The sequence below is a fragment of the Sinohyriopsis cumingii genome, chromosome 2, assembly GCF_028554795.1.
Source record: "Sinohyriopsis cumingii isolate HCF-2022 chromosome 2, ASM2855479v2, whole genome shotgun sequence".
In the NCBI taxonomy this organism is placed as follows: domain Eukaryota; kingdom Metazoa; phylum Mollusca; class Bivalvia; order Unionida; family Unionidae; genus Sinohyriopsis; species Sinohyriopsis cumingii.
This window is the reverse complement of record NC_142962.1, coordinates 118826780-118846538: the sequence shown is the minus strand read 5'-3', so window position 1 is coordinate 118846538 and position 19759 is coordinate 118826780. Positions and strand designations below refer to the sequence as shown.

The 19759-nt window shown below is 35.4% G+C and overlaps 1 long non-coding RNA gene across 3 annotated transcripts; it reads left to right on the top strand.

The window, feature by feature from the left end:
- The first annotated feature begins 419 nt into the window (after window positions 1-419).
- LOC149805687 (uncharacterized) lies at window positions 420-17699 on the top strand. 3 transcript variants are annotated; one of them, XR_016419766.1, is made up of 5 exons: window positions 420-529; window positions 10305-10361; window positions 13605-13722; window positions 14876-14994; window positions 17278-17699. It is a non-coding gene; the product is annotated as an uncharacterized LOC149805687 (long non-coding RNA). The 3 variants fall into 3 exon arrangements; XR_016419765.1 differs by lacking the exon at window positions 13605-13722; XR_016419764.1 differs by lacking the exons at window positions 10305-10361; window positions 13605-13722.
- Window positions 17700-19759: the final 2060 nt, after the last annotated feature.

Below are 19759 nucleotides of genomic sequence, written 5' to 3'. Positions count from 1 at the left end.
AGCATGAGTTCCTTCATGGGACTCATGTTCAAGCTCTTTATTCCACCAAAATACTAGCCCCTCCCCTACCACCACCTCGTGTACAGGTAGGTTTTAATCCCGGAATGAATTTCAATTTAATAACTTAGGTCCTTTTCATGTTTAGATGTTACAAATGCATTGTGAAGAGGGAATTATCAATAACAAAGCTCAGGCAGAGGCAGAGGTTTTGAAAATTGTTTTCATTACTTAGTGATAAAATACCACGTTATATTTATAATGTAAAAATATATATTGCTTCTCTGTATGCAACAGAGATTCCTTGAATATAAAGACGTGCAGCGCCTCTTATTAATTTTAATTGCGACAAGTGTTTATAAAAAACTGTTGTTATGTATAAGTAGGAAATACCGCAATGACGTCAGTAGTATCATGCCCTCTATGCAGACTATGAATGCTTTTGTGCGTCCAAGATTTACCTCTTCATGTCAAAGTATCTTCTATACCAGATTGCAGACGGTGGAAGAAATCAAGACAGTCATATAGCAAGGTATAGTTATTCATTTTAACTTTACTTTAGCAAACCTCAAACTCACTCTGCAAGACAAAACTAGCTGGATTCAAATATAAAAGCTTGCAACTGGAGCAGCTAAGGTAAAGATGATGATGTTTAATTTGTATATGCTTATAAACTTATGAAGGTTATTAATGTATAATGTCAAAGCACCAGTCAGTTATGAAAGTAATTAATGCATGATGTAAAGACACAAGTATAGGAGAGCAGATGTCATGTGTTATGTTGTAGGACGAAACAGGGATGTAATGTAAATTACTTCACAACAGATCACACTAATTAATTCCCATGTGCACGCATGGAGCTAGTCTGTGCTTGAAGTCTTCAATTTTACTGCTATGACTCAGAATTTTAATGCATTTTACTGCTTTGTCTACAATAGTTTTCACAACAATAGGCCTCATTTAAATACCACTACATTGGGAAACCGCCATTCTCTTATTACCTGACTTTTAATGCATGGACCTTATTGGTGTATAAGTCCACGATAAGGCAGAAATTATTTTGTTATGTAGCTGCCTGTCTTTCTATCTGTTGTCTGTTTCTTTTCCACACAATAGCTTGGGTTCTCCACTATGTGCCATTGCCAAAATCTAAAACAAGTTAGCAAAGGAAGAAGTCAATGGGGTGAGGGAATAAAGTCAAAGTCAAAGTAACTGAAATATAAACAATCATTTGTGCACAATTACATTAATAACACATTACAAGCCTGGACTAAGCTTTATAGCTATACTGCACTTGGAGTAAGGTAGACAACTTTTGACTTTGGGGGCAAAAGATCAACAGTCAAAGATCACCGTGGCTGATAATCTGAAAATCATCACTGCACGAAATTTCAGTTTTCAGCTATTTATTTTCAACAGAGTTTGTGGAAGGCTTTCAATTCGGTTAGAAAGAGGTATATTAACCATGGGGTTAAAAGTCAACGTCACTGATCCAGAAAGACGAAAAATGAATTTTGCATATTAAGTTCTATGTTCAGTTCTGGACCATATAACTTGACCAAAGTTTGTGGCAGTCTTGAACATAAGTTAATTTAAAAAAAAAAAAAAAAAAAACCCCAGTTGATTTGGGGTTCTAGAGGTGACGGGTCATTTTATGGTTAGGTTAATTAGAAAATAATGGTTTCTACAAAGCACGTTTTGTTCAAGACCGCGTAATTTGACCAAAGGCTCGGATAATTGAGACCTATTGATCAATATTCAGTGTCAACAATGCCCCACTAGTACCTTTATACGGGGCACTAATAAACACGGGGCAGGCGTATGATGTGCCATTCATGGTTCTCTTCTTCATTTTGGTGTGTACAATTAATTGTTTGCATCCTCGATTTTCTTAGATACTAACAATCCACTGGTTATATGTATCCTTTAGCTCCAACAAAGAACCATATTCTTATGAAATTGTCATAAAAAATTATTAGTATATCTTAGCCCAGTTAAATGATTTGAGAGGAGTTGATGTACTACGCTCCACTCCCACCCCTACGTGTCTTTCTTCCTAAATCTTAGGTCATTGTTTGGATTGGGTTCCACAGCACCTATCACTTGGTAAGGGGCCAAATGGGATATCGTTGCACATGGACATTATTTGGACATTCTTGGTAAAGGTTTTAGCTTTACTGGTCATAAAACAGAAGAGCTTTGTGGGATGGCAATACCGTCAGCAAATATTTATTATCGCTACTCTTCCTAAGCTATTGAGAGAATTGACATGAAACACTACACACACACACACACATACACACCCATCCTAAGGTCTAGCTAGTTCTTAATAATAATAAAAATATTGCTGCTCATAAATCCAGTATGGCCACAACAGCAGCCATCTTAAAAATCTTATTGGTCGTAAATGAACATGTCGCCAATGTGATACCCAGTATAGCTACCATGGCAACCATCTTAAAAATCTTGTTGGTCGTAATGAACATGTCGCCAATGTGATACACATTATATTCACTGTGGCAGCCATCTTAAAAATCTTGTTTGTCGTAAATGAACATGTCGCCAATCTGATACCCAATATAGCCACTATGGCAGCCATTTTAAACATCTTGCTACTGCTTGTGTGTGTATACAGTCATATCGGCATGGGGTTTTCACCAGAAGATTTCTTGTGATGTCTACTTCGCCCTATATGAAAAATGCTTCTACTAAGACCCGCGATATTCTTTATTTGAAAACTTATCAATATTATTCTTGAAGACCATTGCCTAGTTGGTCCTTAATGAAAATGGTGCCAATCTGACTTCTGATGTATGGACACCACACTGGCCATCTTGAAAATCTTGTTATCACTGCACCACCTAAATGATGGTCATACTAGCATGGGTTTTTCACTGAAAGACTTAGTATGACGTTTAGGCGGTCCTAATTAAAGACAGTGCTGACAAATGTCGTCACTACTCTTCTTAGATGGAAATCATGTCATCACTTGGTTTTCACCAGAATATTTTTTATGATGTTGGTACTAAATGAAAATAGTACCGATCTAGCAGTATGGTAAACCATGGCATCCCTCTTGAAAATCGTGTTGGTACTCCTATTAATTAGAAAGTGATATCGACGTGGAGTTTGCGAGAGGACTGGTTATTATTCTAGCTGAACCTGAATGATAATCATGCAAATATGACCCCAAATAAAGATGCCACAATGAACATATTAAAAATCTCGTTACTAATTCTCCGAAATGGATGGTCATATGAGCATGGAGTTTTCACCAAAGTCTTAAATGGTGTCAAGTTTGTCCTTAGTTACAATTGTGCCGATCTTACACTCATAATGGCTACTTTAGTGGCTATGAATTTAAAATCTTATCGCTCAAGAATATCAGAAAATTTTTCAACACTCGGGAAGCAAAAAGAAAAAGAAATTCTTTTCGGAGAGTAGATTAGTACCTCCTGAAGGGATTCTTGCTATGTTTATCAGGGGGTTTTGTAACCTGTACACATACTGGAATCCTAAAACCTTTGTAAGGGATGCGTCTTGGTGGGTACTACACCCTTGCCAAAAAGATAAGCCAGTATGTCCATCTTTCATTCTTTACTGATTTTCCTACACTTGTGTGTTTTGATTATAATGTCCAAGCTCTGTTCCTCTTAGAATCATCACACTAGATGACTGTATTTATGTCCATTAGTATCACACATGTACAACAAAAATTGTCACTCTAACCTTCCTCTTACATTTTTCTGCCATAACTTCATTGTTTTGTGTGTGTCGAACTAATGACCTGCGTAGGCCTTGTGTACCATGTAAACTGAAATCGTGAAACTGTGCTAAGGGACAATTCTTGATGAATCCTACACACTCGTGGCAGAAGTTGGTTACTGTGGCCCATATTTCACTCTTTACTGACTTGGGTTAAATATTTGTGTTTTAAGTTCATTTATCAAGCACTTTTCATGCTAAAATCAATAAACTTTATTATTATATACATCTCAAGTGGTATGACAGTCATGTTGAAAGGTCACTGCCACCTATATTTTAATTTACTGGCACATATATAGTTTTTCGTTTAGCTCATGGCCACTTTTTTGGCACACTCTGTGTATGCTTTTGTCTGGACTTGTGTTACTTGGTTAGGCGATGCAACTTTATAAGTGGTGCACTCTCATAAAAAGTAGATGCCTGTGACCCAAATTACCTGTTTTACCGACTTTTAATAAACTTTTGTTTTAAGTTTATTTCTAGCACTGTTCATGCTAGAATCAGCAAACGAGATGATTATGTGAAGTCTCTATTTGTATCACATCTTTACAACGAAAGAAGATCAGTCATTATGACCTACATTTTGCATTTTAATTTCTTAAGTTTCTTGCGTTTTTCTCATGATCGTATATGTTTTTGCATATGTGCATACTGTCCTGTCTGATATCTACTATAAACCGCATAATCATTACTTCATCAGCGCAGCATCATCTTTAAATTAACAAAATTCCTTGTGAAAAATTGCTTACGTTCTTCACCAACCATTGTGAATCACTAATGGAAACGTAGTAAAAATCTGAAGAAGACAACAAAAAATGAATATACAAGTTTTTGTTTATTGCGTAATGAATCAGTATATGTTATAACAGCAGAAGTGTCTGCGTTAAATTAGCAAGTACATCCAACCAGTAGTGTTACCGGCAAAGGTGTGCACATCATGTGATTTACAAGCGCATTTTGCAGGCGCATTGGCAGTAACTGTCACACATTAAGGACTTATGACCATCGCCTATCAGACTATATCAAAAATTGTAAAGAACTGTGTGTGCTCATTTCAACCTTCGACGAAGCTAATTATATTACAACAAACACGTTATGAAACTAGAAACGTTCCATGCAATATGCTGCATAAATCCTGTTCCTTTAAGGGGTTGCCCCCATGTAATGCCCCTAATGTGGGTGTGGGGGTGTGGAGGCTTAGATGCTTTAGCAACAACAAAAAATGTTGCTACCCAATAGCTGAAACAAAATATAGTCTTCCGCTGATTAAAGAAAATAAATAATTATATCCCAGTTCCCCCCTCACCCATTCAAATGGTCTATCACCAAAAAATAAAAAAAAAAAAAAGAAAATCATAATTAAATGTGATCAGCATTTTAGTGACACTATCCTGCTATCCAGCTATAAAGGAATTTCGGAACACTTCTGACTATATTAGCTTTAAATCTCAGCTAACTGAAACAACTGATCGAAGTTTTTGAAATAATGAATCAAGTGAACCATCTAAGCTGAATAACGTCTACTTTAGTTTCCTTGGTGCGCAGCATAGCTTCCACAAATCGTTGCTTTAAGCAAAGTTTAAGGCATGTTTGTGTACAGTCAAGCCTGTCTTTCAAAATACCAGTGTCCGATTCGAACTGAGCTTTTTCCCGTAACTTTAATATGGGCAACTTTTCGCGATAAAGGTGTAGTGCACCAAAATACACTGAAGTAATGGGGATTTTCTTCGGCTGGTTTTCCTGAGTGCTACCCTCTTTGGACCCGTTGACCAGTTACCTGGTGACAGTATACCAGTCGAACCCTAACACGCATGGACCGCCGACAAGATCGAATTAATGATATTGATATATTTGTTACTAGTCTATCAACTTTCAGATCATTTAATAAAACCTCTAAAATTATTTGAAAAGCAAAAGAAATTGTTGCATTTCAACCCTTTAAATACGAGCTTCTTCTGCAATCATGAACAGAACCTACTACTACTGATCATGTGACATGCGCATGAACATCGCAATTTATGAATGAAGCGCGTGAAAGAAACCACTCATTTACAATAACTGTTAGTAACACGAATTCTTAGACCCATATGTTATTTATAGTTATTGTTTCATTTGTCAAATTTGGTATTACGAAAGATTTAAATAGTTAAATGACTGAAATTTTCTCTGCAAAGCCAGCCTAATAGTGATTTAACTGTTTCTGGCGAGACTCCGATGCGGGCACCGGGTTGATAGTGTTATTTTGACAGTTGTTTACAAAGGGATTGGACAAATTGTTGGAACTTGAAAATACATTATTTATTTTTTTTACAGAGAATGGTACTAATTCTCTTTTACATGTAAAGTTTGGCTGCGACATAATTGTTCACGTTTCTTAAGTTATAACCGGGGGACATCAAGGGCAAAAAAAAAAACAGTTCGAGGCTCACTTTAGAGGCTGGTGATACGGAATCAGAAACGAGAGTATCACTTTCTTACTTCTAGATAATGGCATTAAATTTCTGGCTCATTCTTGATAAATGAATTGATAGGGGTATAATAAAGTATGTTATCACAAACTTTACCACCAGATTCCTCTATTTTCAGTGGGAAAAAAAAGAACAAACAGTGTATTTATCATCCCAGTTGCTTTCTCAGTGATGACCAGATTCAACTAAATAGTCTAACTTTCTCAGGCGTTGCTTACCACGTGTACTGTTTCCAAGGTTGTTTTGGGGGGTTGGGGGTTGTTTAATGTTACTACAACCCTTAAGGTCACCTCCTGTAAGCAATACACCTGTCTTCAGCAATAGAGGCCTAGTAAACTCCCATTAAGCATCTACCTAGTTTATGAGGCCGTTTTTCACATTCCAAAGAAAGCTGCTTACAGTGAAACCTGTTTATAAAGGACGCTCATTGAACAACAACATGTTCTTTATTGGCATGTATCTTTTATACACAGTTGAAATTACATGAAACGTAATGAAGTGGACACGTACATGTTGTCCTTTATAAACACGTGTCCTCGATATGGAGGTGTCTGCCAAGCAGAAATCGCTGCAAACATTGTTCAGTTTATGATATTGTTATCAATGTGGAGTTAGGACGTAAGGTTTCAACAAGTATTTTTTTAATCATTTCTTTTACTATGAAATAGAGCCATTGAAATCATTGTTTGATTTAAAACAGAATCTGTTTTGTTTTGGCTTTTTTTAAGTTAAATTTTCAATAAAGAAAATAAAAAAGTGACATTAAAGTTTGTATGCACACCTTTGGTCATTACACTACGTACTTTGGCCATATGACTCAAAGTTAATCGCAAAATAAACAGTACAATGTAATTCTAAACGATCGTTGTACCTAGATTGCCTTATGGTAATTGTTAATAGGACAGTACAATGTAATTCTAAACGATCGTTGTACCTAGATTGCCTTATGGTAATTGTTAATATGACAGTACAATGTAATTCTAAACGATCGTTGTACCTAGATTGCCTTATGGTAATTGTTAATAGGACAGTACAATGTAATTCTAAACGATCGTTGTACCTAGATTGCTTTATGATAATTGTTAATAGGTAACAGTATGTAATTAACTCCCCACTAGAAGAAATTGTTTTTTTGGTGACAATGCGTCTTCCTAGATATTTGGAAGACTTACAATTAATTAACTATTCACATTTTAGCCTTGAATTTACTTTCACGCTGCTGTCAGACATGTTTTTAAGCTCGTTAAGTTTAGCTTCGACCTGTCTTTACGGAACCACTTTCCCTTAAAATAAGAGAGAATCATTTAGAAGGAATTTATTCAGAAATTTCGAGTGTAACACATTGGATTCGCCAGCCTTCCACTTAACAGTCCTGCATAATAACACATCACAATTCCATCTAATTGTGTGGATTAAACGCGTAATTTGCTGCTACTCAAGATTCTAGAAACAGAAAACTCTAAATTTCCAACTCCTAGTGATATTATGTCACTCTTCTTTTTCATCTCGTGAGAAGTACAATTTTTCCAGTCTATAAGCCTTTTGTTTCTACCGAAAATTCTTTCACACCATCCTCGTACATAGTAACCAGAGTTCAGGAAACGCGTTTGCACATCACGTTATGCCTTTGAAAACCTGTCACATTACTTTACGATAAAATCGCATATGTTAATCCCTCTCTATAGCATCCCAACAACTTAGGGGATCACCCCCTCCCAAGAAATATTACTAGCTCAGCTTACAGAGTGATAACGTGTTGCGTGTTGTGTGACTTGGGATTGAAACATGTTTAAGAATCAGTTAATCAAACTGATTATCTTGATACCATATAGATTGACGTGATAGTACCCGAAGTGTATCTATCAGATATAAGTTGTTAAGTCGATTTGCATGAGAAAAATGGATGAAATATCCCTAATATGTATTTCATCCAATATTCTTCCAATTCTCTGTCTGTAACAGTCATAAAATACTGATATCTTGTATGCACATTTTTTATGGCAAAAATATTGCATGGAGTAATTTATATGAGGATGTATGGTATACTGAGACAGTCGGACATCTTTATGTTAATAAGAGTTTGGCACAGGGATCTATTTATATACTTAGGTAATAGAACAACAGTTGAGTCTGGTCTGTTTCATTCCATGGTTATTGTCTGTTTTACCACCTACACTTGTCATACATATGTATGCGAAATTAACTTAAGTATAATCACGTTCTTTGTATTATTATTGTTCTATCGTTATTTTTTTTGGTGAAATATACGTTGACTTTTTAATTAAGAGCATGGCCCTTGAGAAATACATTAAAACCAGTTCCTGAAGAACACTTGAACTGATATTTAGATGCTAAAGCAACCCTTAATTTTGGATTGTGCAATTTATGCAACATTGTCTGATCATCATAAGCATGCAGTATACTAGACTCTAGTTGTCCAATTGAATACAATCATTGGATCGTGAGTCATTCAAACTCAAAAACTTGATGTGTACAGTTTGAAAATTTTGTTCAGAGTGTCGGATTATCATTATCGGAACTTTGTCAAACTTAAAAGATACAAACGTTATAATTGTTTTAGAACCTCATGAGTATTTCTAGAAGTGTGTGGCTAATTGTTTCCCATAACAGACAGGTTAAATTAATACATGGTATAAAAATTGTGTTCAGCCCATTCTTAGATGTGTTAAGATTTAAATGGTCAGACCATATCTTCCAGATTAAAACAAAGAAAATTATATAAAAAAAAATTAAAAAAAATTGGAGTCGCGCTTGAGCCTGTGATTGCTCACTTGGCCTAAATCTGCTAACAGCTAAATACAATTGTACTTCGCTAACAAATGTGGTTATGATGCTTTTTCCATATTTTATTTTATATTCCTTTTCTACATGTGTTTACTGCACATGTCTTGAAAGCAGTTAAGATGTTTGTTTTATGTCTTTATATCAAAATTTGATGACACCTCAACATCTCTGGTCCAATTTTAATTAAATGTTCTTTGTGCCAGGATTCTTTCTGTCAAAGTTGGCGATGTTCTGCTTAAGATGTGGGGGAGAAAAAGGTCTTGAGTTTCTTCTATTTCTTGCAATGGCGGCAATATTTTACGGCTATTCTGTATAATTTGCATAAATCTGAAATGCCAAAATGGTTAATTTGCTTTCCGACTAATTCAGTCATATTAATTCAGCGATATTATAGAAGAATTTTTTTTTTCTTCAGTTCTGGTAACATCAGCCATAACTGACGATGGACGTGTAAACTTTAAGTTTTTTTTTTTTGTTGCCACAATGCAGAAGATGTTGTTTAAAGGATTTTCAATTTTTGCTAACGGTATCCCCACACTTAATAACGAATCGCTATAATTTATATAAAACTGAAATTTCACGAGGTTAAGATGTTTTCTGCAAATGTTGGCCTGACGTTGTGATGCAGTTTACATGTATTTATTTTTTTATAGCAATAACCGCATCATTGGCGAAATGGCATCATTTTTGAAAACTTAATTGCCTTTATTAAGATGCTTTCCATAAAAGTTGGTCGAATTATGTTGAGCGGTATTTTAAAACAATTTGTTGAAACATTTTTATATTTTAGCAGCAACGGCCTCATTTGATTGTAGATTGGCACTGCGTGCATATGTTGACAGCACTTCAAGTCAGTATGCTTCGTTTCAAATTTGGTAGAATTCTTTCGAGTGGGTTTTGAGAAGTCTGTGTTTATTAATGATAGCCATATATACTGATTTCGAACTGACAGCTGTTGTTAAAAAAGTAACAAAATTATAACCCTTCTCGTCAGGATCTATTGTTAAATTTGTCAAATTCTGTTGAGCGCCTATTGAGAAGACGTTTAAATGACTTTCTTTTTAAGTAAAGGACACCATATTTTGTGGCGGGTCATTCATACGAAATTAGAAGAAGTTAATGCCATTATGCAGGTAGTCTTTATATTATTTGGTAACTGTAGCCATGTTGAATGATAGATCGGCATCCTTTCTACAATTTTGAAATCCTGGCACGCCAGGATGTTCTTGGACAAGTTTAGTTGAAACTGGTCCATGTGTTTTTTTTTAGAAGCTTAAAATACAACGGTAGCAGGGCAGTACCACAAGCTGTCATGAAATTGGTCAGGTGAGCTAATGATAAACATTATCTTTTAAAGAGTGGGACTGGAACCAGTTTCTCATTTTTCAAACACAGAACCCTTTAAGAAATGCATGCTAGACATAATTCCATTAACCAGATTAATGGCTAACACGTCTTAGTTTTGTATAAATTCAATTTCCGCATGGAGACATGAATACTTTCGTTTCTATTGCTTTTGTGTTGGTTTTTGTTAGTTTTTTTTTTCTTCCATATATGCCCTAATGATTTTTTTAAACAAAATTCTTTTTAAGCCAGAATCAAACACTGACTTAAAAAATAAACGCGCTTTTGTAGTGCATACACTTCAGAAGTTGAAGCAAACAGGAATATTTATCACAGAACTGCTTAAAAATCGATGTTAATACGCTTTTTAAATATAATCTTTTTGGTCCACGCTACTTGTGCGGATATAATTAATCAAACGTATTGATCTGGATTATTCAACTACGAGATTCCCTCGCCGATTAAATAAAACACACACACACACACACACACACACACACACACATATCTTTATCGTACACACTCATGCCTATAAATGAAGATATTTAGGCGTGTGTTAACGTAAGTTGTGGGTAGAAAGAGATTAATAAAAGAGTGCATATTAGTGGTAAAGATATGTATGTATTGACCTTACGTTCTCGTCAATGAAACAACCATCTGAATGCTACAAAACTCGGTTTGATACATTGCATATTTCGGAACGAAATTTGGTGTATGTAGAGAGAGAGAGAGAGGAGCTTTCTTAAATTAGATGTGCATCAGAAGTAAGCCTCTTTCATCTAGATAGGATAGATAGGTGTGTCCTACTAATGGATTAAAATGATGGAACATCTTTAGTTCGTTACATTATAAATTGAGATGTGTAAGTTGTATTTTCTTTTATCATAAAGGTTAGCATTCAAAGATTCTAGGTCACTGTGACCCACTTTATAACTGAAAAAGAGACATGTTGACTAGTTTGATTGAAGCAAATGCTGGCATAAACAATTTATCTTAATTACAGAATTACGTCAATTTATTGCAGATTGGGTAATTTGCAGGCCACACAGGGAAGATCATAGATTTTCTTGGGTTTGATTTTGAGAAGGTGCGGATTTAGTTGCATAACTTGGACAGCTTTCTCTAGTTCTTCACTGAAACAGAGAGCTTCGATTTAACATCCTCTTGGATGTGCCGTTAACCGACTTTCTGAAACGAGACTTCCTCTCGAGTCAACTGTGAACTGTAATGAACGTCAGCTATCATTTTTAAAAAATAAAAAATGGATTCTTTCATTTCTTTTTAAATTTTACAGTTTACTGCGTAGTAGCATCACATAGTATATATATATATATATATATATATATATATATATATATATATATATATATATATATATATATATATATATATATATATATATATATATATATATATACCTTTTTCATACCGTACTCTTAACGTATCAGGCCCCATATGTGGGAATACTCCTAATTTATGATGTAAAATTTAGATTATCGTATTGATATTATTTTTAATTCCTGAATTTGACCAACATAGCATATATTCCCTCAGTTGTTATTTAAGTGACTCGCGGTGTTCCAAAGGAAAACAACAACTTACGACATATACCTCACACCTGTAACGAACAAATTGTAATTGCGATCAACTCTTCTGCCTCCACTACTTACAAGGATGAAAAGCTGATTAGTTGATCGATTGACTGGCGTTTGATGTGATTGATTGGCTTGCGTGTAATGGCTCAACAATACATTTTAAGTCATTTTTAGTGCTGAGAAAATAGGAGTTGAGTACCTTACACAAAGATCCACCACAGCTGGCTACTGGACTGGTCTGGCCGGCTTTCGAACCGGCAATTATTTGATTACGATTCCTACATGCTTGTCACTGAGCCAATGGCACGGCTTGCCAAACCAAAGTGTAGGCGACAATTTCAAATCATGCAGGTGAGACATAAATTCTATCATACCAGGATACAAACTTTGTACATATATTTTTGTGTGCAAATGTTTCAGTTAAATTCTGCAATAGATACAAAAGTATATGTCTGTCAAAATCTTAAACATGAAACCTTTATGATGGCACTATCTCTGACAAAAAATGCTAAAATGGTGAAGAAACATACAATGCATTTGCATATGTACTGATTTGTGAATTCAGATTTGTTGTTGCCATTTCGTTTGGATAAGAATCACTATTGTAGAAAACTAGGTCGGGGCAGGCACATTCTCACATTTGCAAGAAGAGGTGCTCCAATGACTGCAGGAAACAGATGAACTAATACAGTATTTGTTAATATCAAGCTCCATACGCAATTTCGAGGTCCATCCTACATATCAAACTTACAATCTATTCTGACAGCTGTCATTCTGACCACTCGAGTTATTTATAAAACAAGGATTGGCCGAAAAGTTGAGAATGCATCGAATTAGTTTTCTTCGCAACTCTTCTTTGAATCCAGTTGTATAAATAGTCGAAGAGGTCCTAATAGATCCAATTTCTTTATCAAGAAGACATTTCTGGCGAACAAATTGTATGATATTTGTGTAAATTACTTCGCCGACATATATCCGATGCATATTTTTGTCTCGGATAAATAGAGGAGGTTGTCGGAATCATCAAGACCAAGAAAACAAGTTTTTTGCCCCATTTGAATAGCAAATATGTACGGGTATAGTTAATAATGATGTATGCTGAACTTCATTACATGGGTCAACATGGAGCTAATGCGATTATTATGGCCAGTTTGTGTTAAAGAAGCAACACCAACCACGGACTCGGAAGATTTATTGCTAGGTGCTTGTGTAGCTATATAGAAAAGTTACCATATATTTCTGTTGATAAGCGTACGGATGATGACAAGCACATCGTTCACGTTTACAAAAGTATGGCAATTAGTTAATAAAAATGGCTTTATCTAATTAGATATACTCATCCACTACATTTTGAAGAAAGAACAAGCATCAGGCCGGTTGCTGATCTTGTCCCGAGACTAGTAATGTACTTTATTCCATGGCAGTTCCAATTTAATGGAGTTCATGGTTGCTTCAAACAGACAACAAGGACTAAACAAAAAATTTCCATCAGTGAAGAAAACAGGACAACCTTACCTTTTAGAGACAAGTTCACAAATACGAGTCCCTTACCTTTCAGAGATATGTTCACAAATAAGACCCCTTTACCTTTCAGAGACAAGTTCACAAATATGAGTCCCTTACCTTTCAGAGATATGTTCACAAATAGGACCCCCTTACCTTTTGGAGACATGTTGGCAAATAGGACCCCCTTACCTTTCAGTGAAATGTTCCTCATACAACTCTCTTACAGACGCATGTTCTCAAATGTAAGTACCGAATCAAATTTCATCGTTAGATATAGCGCGAAAATTGATATTAACACAAATATATAATTATTCACAATAATATATCTAGTAAATATGTTCTTGTAGTGTTTTAATAAAAATCAAACGCAACCGAGTAATTCATTCTTTAATCTTTTCAAATCATAGGGGCTTTTTGAGTTTCACACATAGTGTCTCAGCATTGCCAACGCAACATTTTAGCAAACAGTCAAATGACTTGCAGTATTTTTATTTGTAAATGAATTCTCTAATATTTGGTTTGAAGTTGAAACCTTACTGATACTTAATTTATATGCACCTTTTATTTACCAAGACGAGAGAAATGACTTTGCAGAGTTGTTTCCCACCGAAGCATAATAGAATCCAACTCTTTGATAATCCATTCTAAAAATGCATAACCTTGGGAATTAACTGTAACGAAATTCATGTTTTCATGAATACTAAAATGGGTAAACATGTGAACAAAATCTGGAATTTCATCAAGTAATCAGTGGTTGATTTGGCATGAATGAGCAAGTCCAGCAAATTAAACCTGCGCATCGAAATGGATTTTCCACTCCAGACTTATCACATTATGTGCCATTTTCTATAGATTACATCCCAATTTCAGTCATGCTAAATAGAAATATCAACCGTTATATACATATAAGTACAAGTTGATATCATCACTAAGAACCTCGTCTGAGATTTAATGATCATGGTACGCATTTAATGTGATTTACTATGAAAACAAAATAATTATTTTTTCTAAAAATGCCTGGGAGAAGAGTATATAATCTCTCCATATTAACATAATTACAAGCAAGGTTATATATATTTAACAATCCCTTAACATTATTAATGTGCCTCGCGTTTTACTTACCCATAGCCTGTTGCATCTTACAGGTCATAGTCAAAACAGAGATAGACAATTATGTTATACGCATTTGGTGGTGCAAGGTCGGCTGTAAAATTACTCAACCAACTACAACCGTACTTATCAGTTTTGCATACATTTTTCGAGGTACGCAGACGGATCCTCAGACTAAAAACACATGTCTTTTTTTGATGATAATGTATGCAAAACTGCAAGAATTTAGAGCATTTACTGGAGTGTGAAAAGAAATGAACTATGGCCCATTTTTTTTGTAAGCAGAGATGACATAGTTACTTCCCAAGATGAAAGCATCCATTAGGCTTCAGGACCGTACATGCAGCAATTTGGGAAAAGTGGAGCAAAATGTATGGTCTTCGAGTAATAACAGGCGACTAAAGGTAAGTTAATATCATAAATTTATGCTAGGGTTGAGTACCGTCTTACATACACTGGACATGTAGTTATGTCAAAGAAATGGAGTCAGCAACACGAGGCACAAGTGGGGTTGAGAGCGTTCGCACGGCTGATATCTGTCTAATAGTTAAATTGAAAAGTAAGCGGCCAGAAATCTAGATCATTCGAATTCTTTATCTGTAATTCATTAGATGCAGATGATTGCAAATGGTATGGAAACAACTGTTTCAATATTGATGTATATTTTTTTTGTATTTTCATCTATATTGGATGGAACACAAGCTTTCATTGTCAAATATGGAAAGGCCAAAATTCAGTCTGTCAAAGTATGTCGAATTCTGTTAAGCAGTTTTATTAAGTTAAGTTCGATAAATATTTTTCTATTTTATTTTTTTTATTGTTTTAATTTTGCCAGTGTATACTTTGGCTTGATGACTGGTATCACTTGCACAAATTCAAAGGTCATCATTCTGTGATGTTTTCTATTGAATTTGGTCAAATTCCTTTTCAGTGGTTTTTTTTTGTGTTTTTGTTGGGAGAAGCGGTCGTTTAAAATTGGTCTGTTTTTAGTAATGGTGACCAAATTAATGACGAATCGGTGAAAGTCTTTGGTGATACGATGCACTGTGTTCAGTATAGTTCAAGTCTATTTAGCGGCTTTTGTGAAGAAGTCATTTAATTGTTTCGAGCGGCAGAAAAATATCAGTTTGTTATTTAAAACAAAAACAACAATCAACCCTGTCTTTGGTGCGTATCATTAAATAAGTGATACCATATATTTGGCATCTTTGAGTTTATTATCAAGGAATTACGTAATCAGATTTTAATCATATCTAGCTGGGAAATCTATCGGTTTCGGATTTATTCAGACACAGCTTAATGACATTCCCATATACATGTATACGAAACAGTGGTCATCTTTCCGTTTAGTATTATTTTGTCACTTTTTTGCATTGGATTCGTGAGATGGGGCAAATTTATGTCGATGTACGAAAAGTACATAAGTTTGGGCCAGAGAACAATTAAATAGATTTATGGAGACAGGTGCTTGTTAAATCGCTATACTGCAGTGGTTCCAAATGTCTGGTCGGTAGTGGTAGAGATTTTTAAATTGAGCATTCTTTACTTAATCGCGAGACGGACTATTAGGAACACGGCTAACTTCGATTTTATAGCGGATCTGTCGAAATTTATAGTTTCTAGAAACCGTTAGTCTAAAACCTGGAAGGTCAAGTTGAGCCCAATTTTGGCGAATAGATAAAAGGCGGTAACTGCATTTCATCCTGATTGGTTACGCTAAATATGGGCGTGTTTCCCACACGAAATTTCCTCGCTGTAAATATTCCTCCCATCGAAAAATCGAATTAGCTAAGCTTTGCTGCAAGAGTAAAGATACACGGAACTACAAGAGTCAATTTGGAAGAATTCTCTCGTAAAACATTTGTCCAAGAGACCGGATGTCTGGAAGGTCGACGGACACAAGTTTGGCGGTATAAACGAGCAAAGCTCGAACGCACAAAAGGTATTTGCGTCAAATTCATGAGATTCGTTGATATCAATATAATACTTTGCTTGAATTATTTGATAATATGTGCATGAATTTAGTTGCTTAAATTCGTAGATCAATTCTCTTGATATAAGTATAACTGTCTTGAGTTTATATATATATATATATATATATATATATATATATATATATATATATATATATATATATATATATATATATATATATATATATATATATATATATATATATATATATATATATATATATGAATTCGTACAATAAACTTCTTTATATAAGGTTGCGGAATTGTTTGAATTAGTCGTCTTGTCTGTTTTTTTTTATAGGAATTAGGTTTTAAGAATTTCATGTATTACTTTAGTTAATATGAGTTACGAGAAGCCGTGTGAATTCACCGATCTCAGGTAATTTCATGTATGCTAAAGACTTGAATGTGTGTATTCGCTGAATATAAAGTAAAGCCAGGTAGTGAATTGTATTCATTCATTTGTGTAATTGAGACGAGAGCGAAACCTCTCAGTCTCGTGTGTTAATGCAAAGTGATGAATTAGCCATTAGGAAGTACATTAATCTTATGAAACTCGGTTTGTTTTGGTCTGCCATGCTTGGTCCGATTAAATAGCCTTTGATATCTATTTCAATACCGATAGTAAGCTCTGATAACGAGAGGGGAGTAATGTTCTATCCCCAGTAGAATAACCGACAGGAAATTTAGGTTGTTCTCTGTTTATTTTAAAAGGGGAAAATAGCTGTTCTGACGTATCCCCAGAAGTATCCTCAGATGTACCTACGCACTGACGTATCTACATGCTTACATATCCACCTACCCACACAAAGTTTGAGGGCCGAAAGGAGGCGAGACAGTAAGGAGGTTGGGAGAGAAAAAGAAAGGAAAAAGGCGAAAGGACAGAGAATAACTACAGTGAAATTGGAGTGAACTAGAGATAAGCAGGTTATGCAATTGTACAAGGCAACGACTTCGATTGTTCACTCGATCGTATGATGAACTAATTCTATCAGTAAAACAGATCAGCTATTTTTATAAATATATTTGTGTTGTAAAATTCGGTGAAGATTTATTCCAAAAAGAAGTGTATCTTCCTAATGTATTGTGTTATCACCACTGTTTATATAATTGATTAAATTTTGATTTTTAATGTACGGGGGCTCGAATCGTTCTGTTCTATATATCTGCTCAGATCTCTATTTATTCTACCTATAAGTTTACTCGATCCGGACAATAACACAGAGGGCGATCATCTCCTAGATAACGAGAACCGAATAAAGCGGACACCTTGAAAGAAGGTACAATCCGCCAATCAACCTTCACCCTTTACAAAGAGTGGAGGCGCTTACAATTCACATTTATCATGGTTTATGCTGGGGTAATTCAAATTGTACTTTTTTGCATATTTTTAGGTCGAATTATTATTGTCAAAGTGCGGAATAGTTTAATTTCAGAAAGGTATTTGAGCCATTTCGATACAAATGTACTCGAAATCGATGCGAAAAAACGCAAGTTGTTGGCTAAAGTGGCAAACTGACACACCAGTGTAACATTGAATTAATGTCGATATGGCATGGATGTGGGATTTTTGTTACATCAGTTATGGAGAATTTAATTGATGGAAAATTTAATTGATACACAAGTATTTAAGAGCCCATGTGATGTCAGTCAGCGTTGAATTTTCTAAATATCTTACGTAGCATGACTTTTAGTGGAACTGTATTTGCAGGATCTGCATCTCGGTGAATTTTTGCAGTACAAACTTTCATGGCGAGCATTGCTTCAATCAGCTACACGTATAAGGGAGATTACATGCGACTGAACCGTCCTGTAGAACCTGGTATACAGATGAAGTCTTAAAATATATCGACGATCCAAACAACATGAAAAGTAGGTTACTGCCTCCTCCTCTCGACAGCAGGAAGTAGTAGTCCTGCTTTAAACACATTATCTGGCCTATTTTCAGTGGCAGATCTAGAAACATCGTTTGGGGGAGGGTGATTAAACAAGTAAGCGAGGGACCTGTGGGACAGAACCTAACGTAGGAGCCCACTTAGAATCTCTTGCATTTTTTCATCTCTGGGACATAATTGAAACAAACCAAAACTTAAAGAAAACCTACTCTAGAAAAATGTCTGGTTGTTTCGCGCTCATTTTTATGGTGGGGGGGGGGGAATCGCTTCCGCATCAAATACACAACCACCACCACGACGAATCCACCCTTATCTTCTGTCACGTGTTATTTTTAAAGCTCTCTTCATTCCTAAACAAAAAATTAAACTTAATATCGCATAGCCTTCAAGCTTTTGGAAAGCCATTGCTTGGAGATTCGCTGTAATGAATGTAGTGAGGTGGGAATGATATGTACGTGGAACTTTGCAGCCTTTGAACTGGGTCATCTACTGTTGTGTGTCCTTGGGGAAGGCGCATTACTGCAATGGCCTCAGCACTAAATAACCTACTTGTGTTGCTGTACCTTAAAACACCAAATCAGCTTTTAAAGAAGAAATAAAACTACTTTTGGACACATCGTAATGGATGCAATGAGATAAATTGTTAACATGTACTTACCAACCTATCTCGGGTACATATGCACTTAACAACCTATCTGCAAACATGTACTTAAAAACCTGTCTCAATGCATCCATAACACAAGCATATAATTTTCAGAAGTTCGATAGCCCTGCTATGTAGAACTTTTGGTTAGGAATCTTCATTAGCTTAGCAGACTATTCAGTTGCCTATTTTCTTATACAAGTACAAGCACATGGTTCTCAGCAGAAAATTAAATACTACATATTTAATGACTTTTTGTCGCCACTAGTTCTTTTGCATCGATTCCAGATGTTAACTACATCGTTAATGTCCATAGTTTTGTCCACCACCACCCAATCCCCTTCGTTTTATCTCTCAAGGAATACACCTGCAAATTTCTTATGTTAACTAACTTGTCTCAACGTTTCGTGTCATATCACACCATGACACTCCGCGTATCCCGACTACGTTTTCTTTTTTTGGGGTGGGGTGGGGGGGTGTTGGAGATTGCGGGAAATTTTAGCCATGCTAATATGTGAGAATGACAACAGACTGGTAAATACATAGTAACAGTGTGACGTTCAATACAATAACCCTATTTTCAAAAGCATATTTTGGCACAATTTTCAACACAATGCAAGCAACTAAAAAGGCAATCTCTCCGACCTCAAGCCAACTT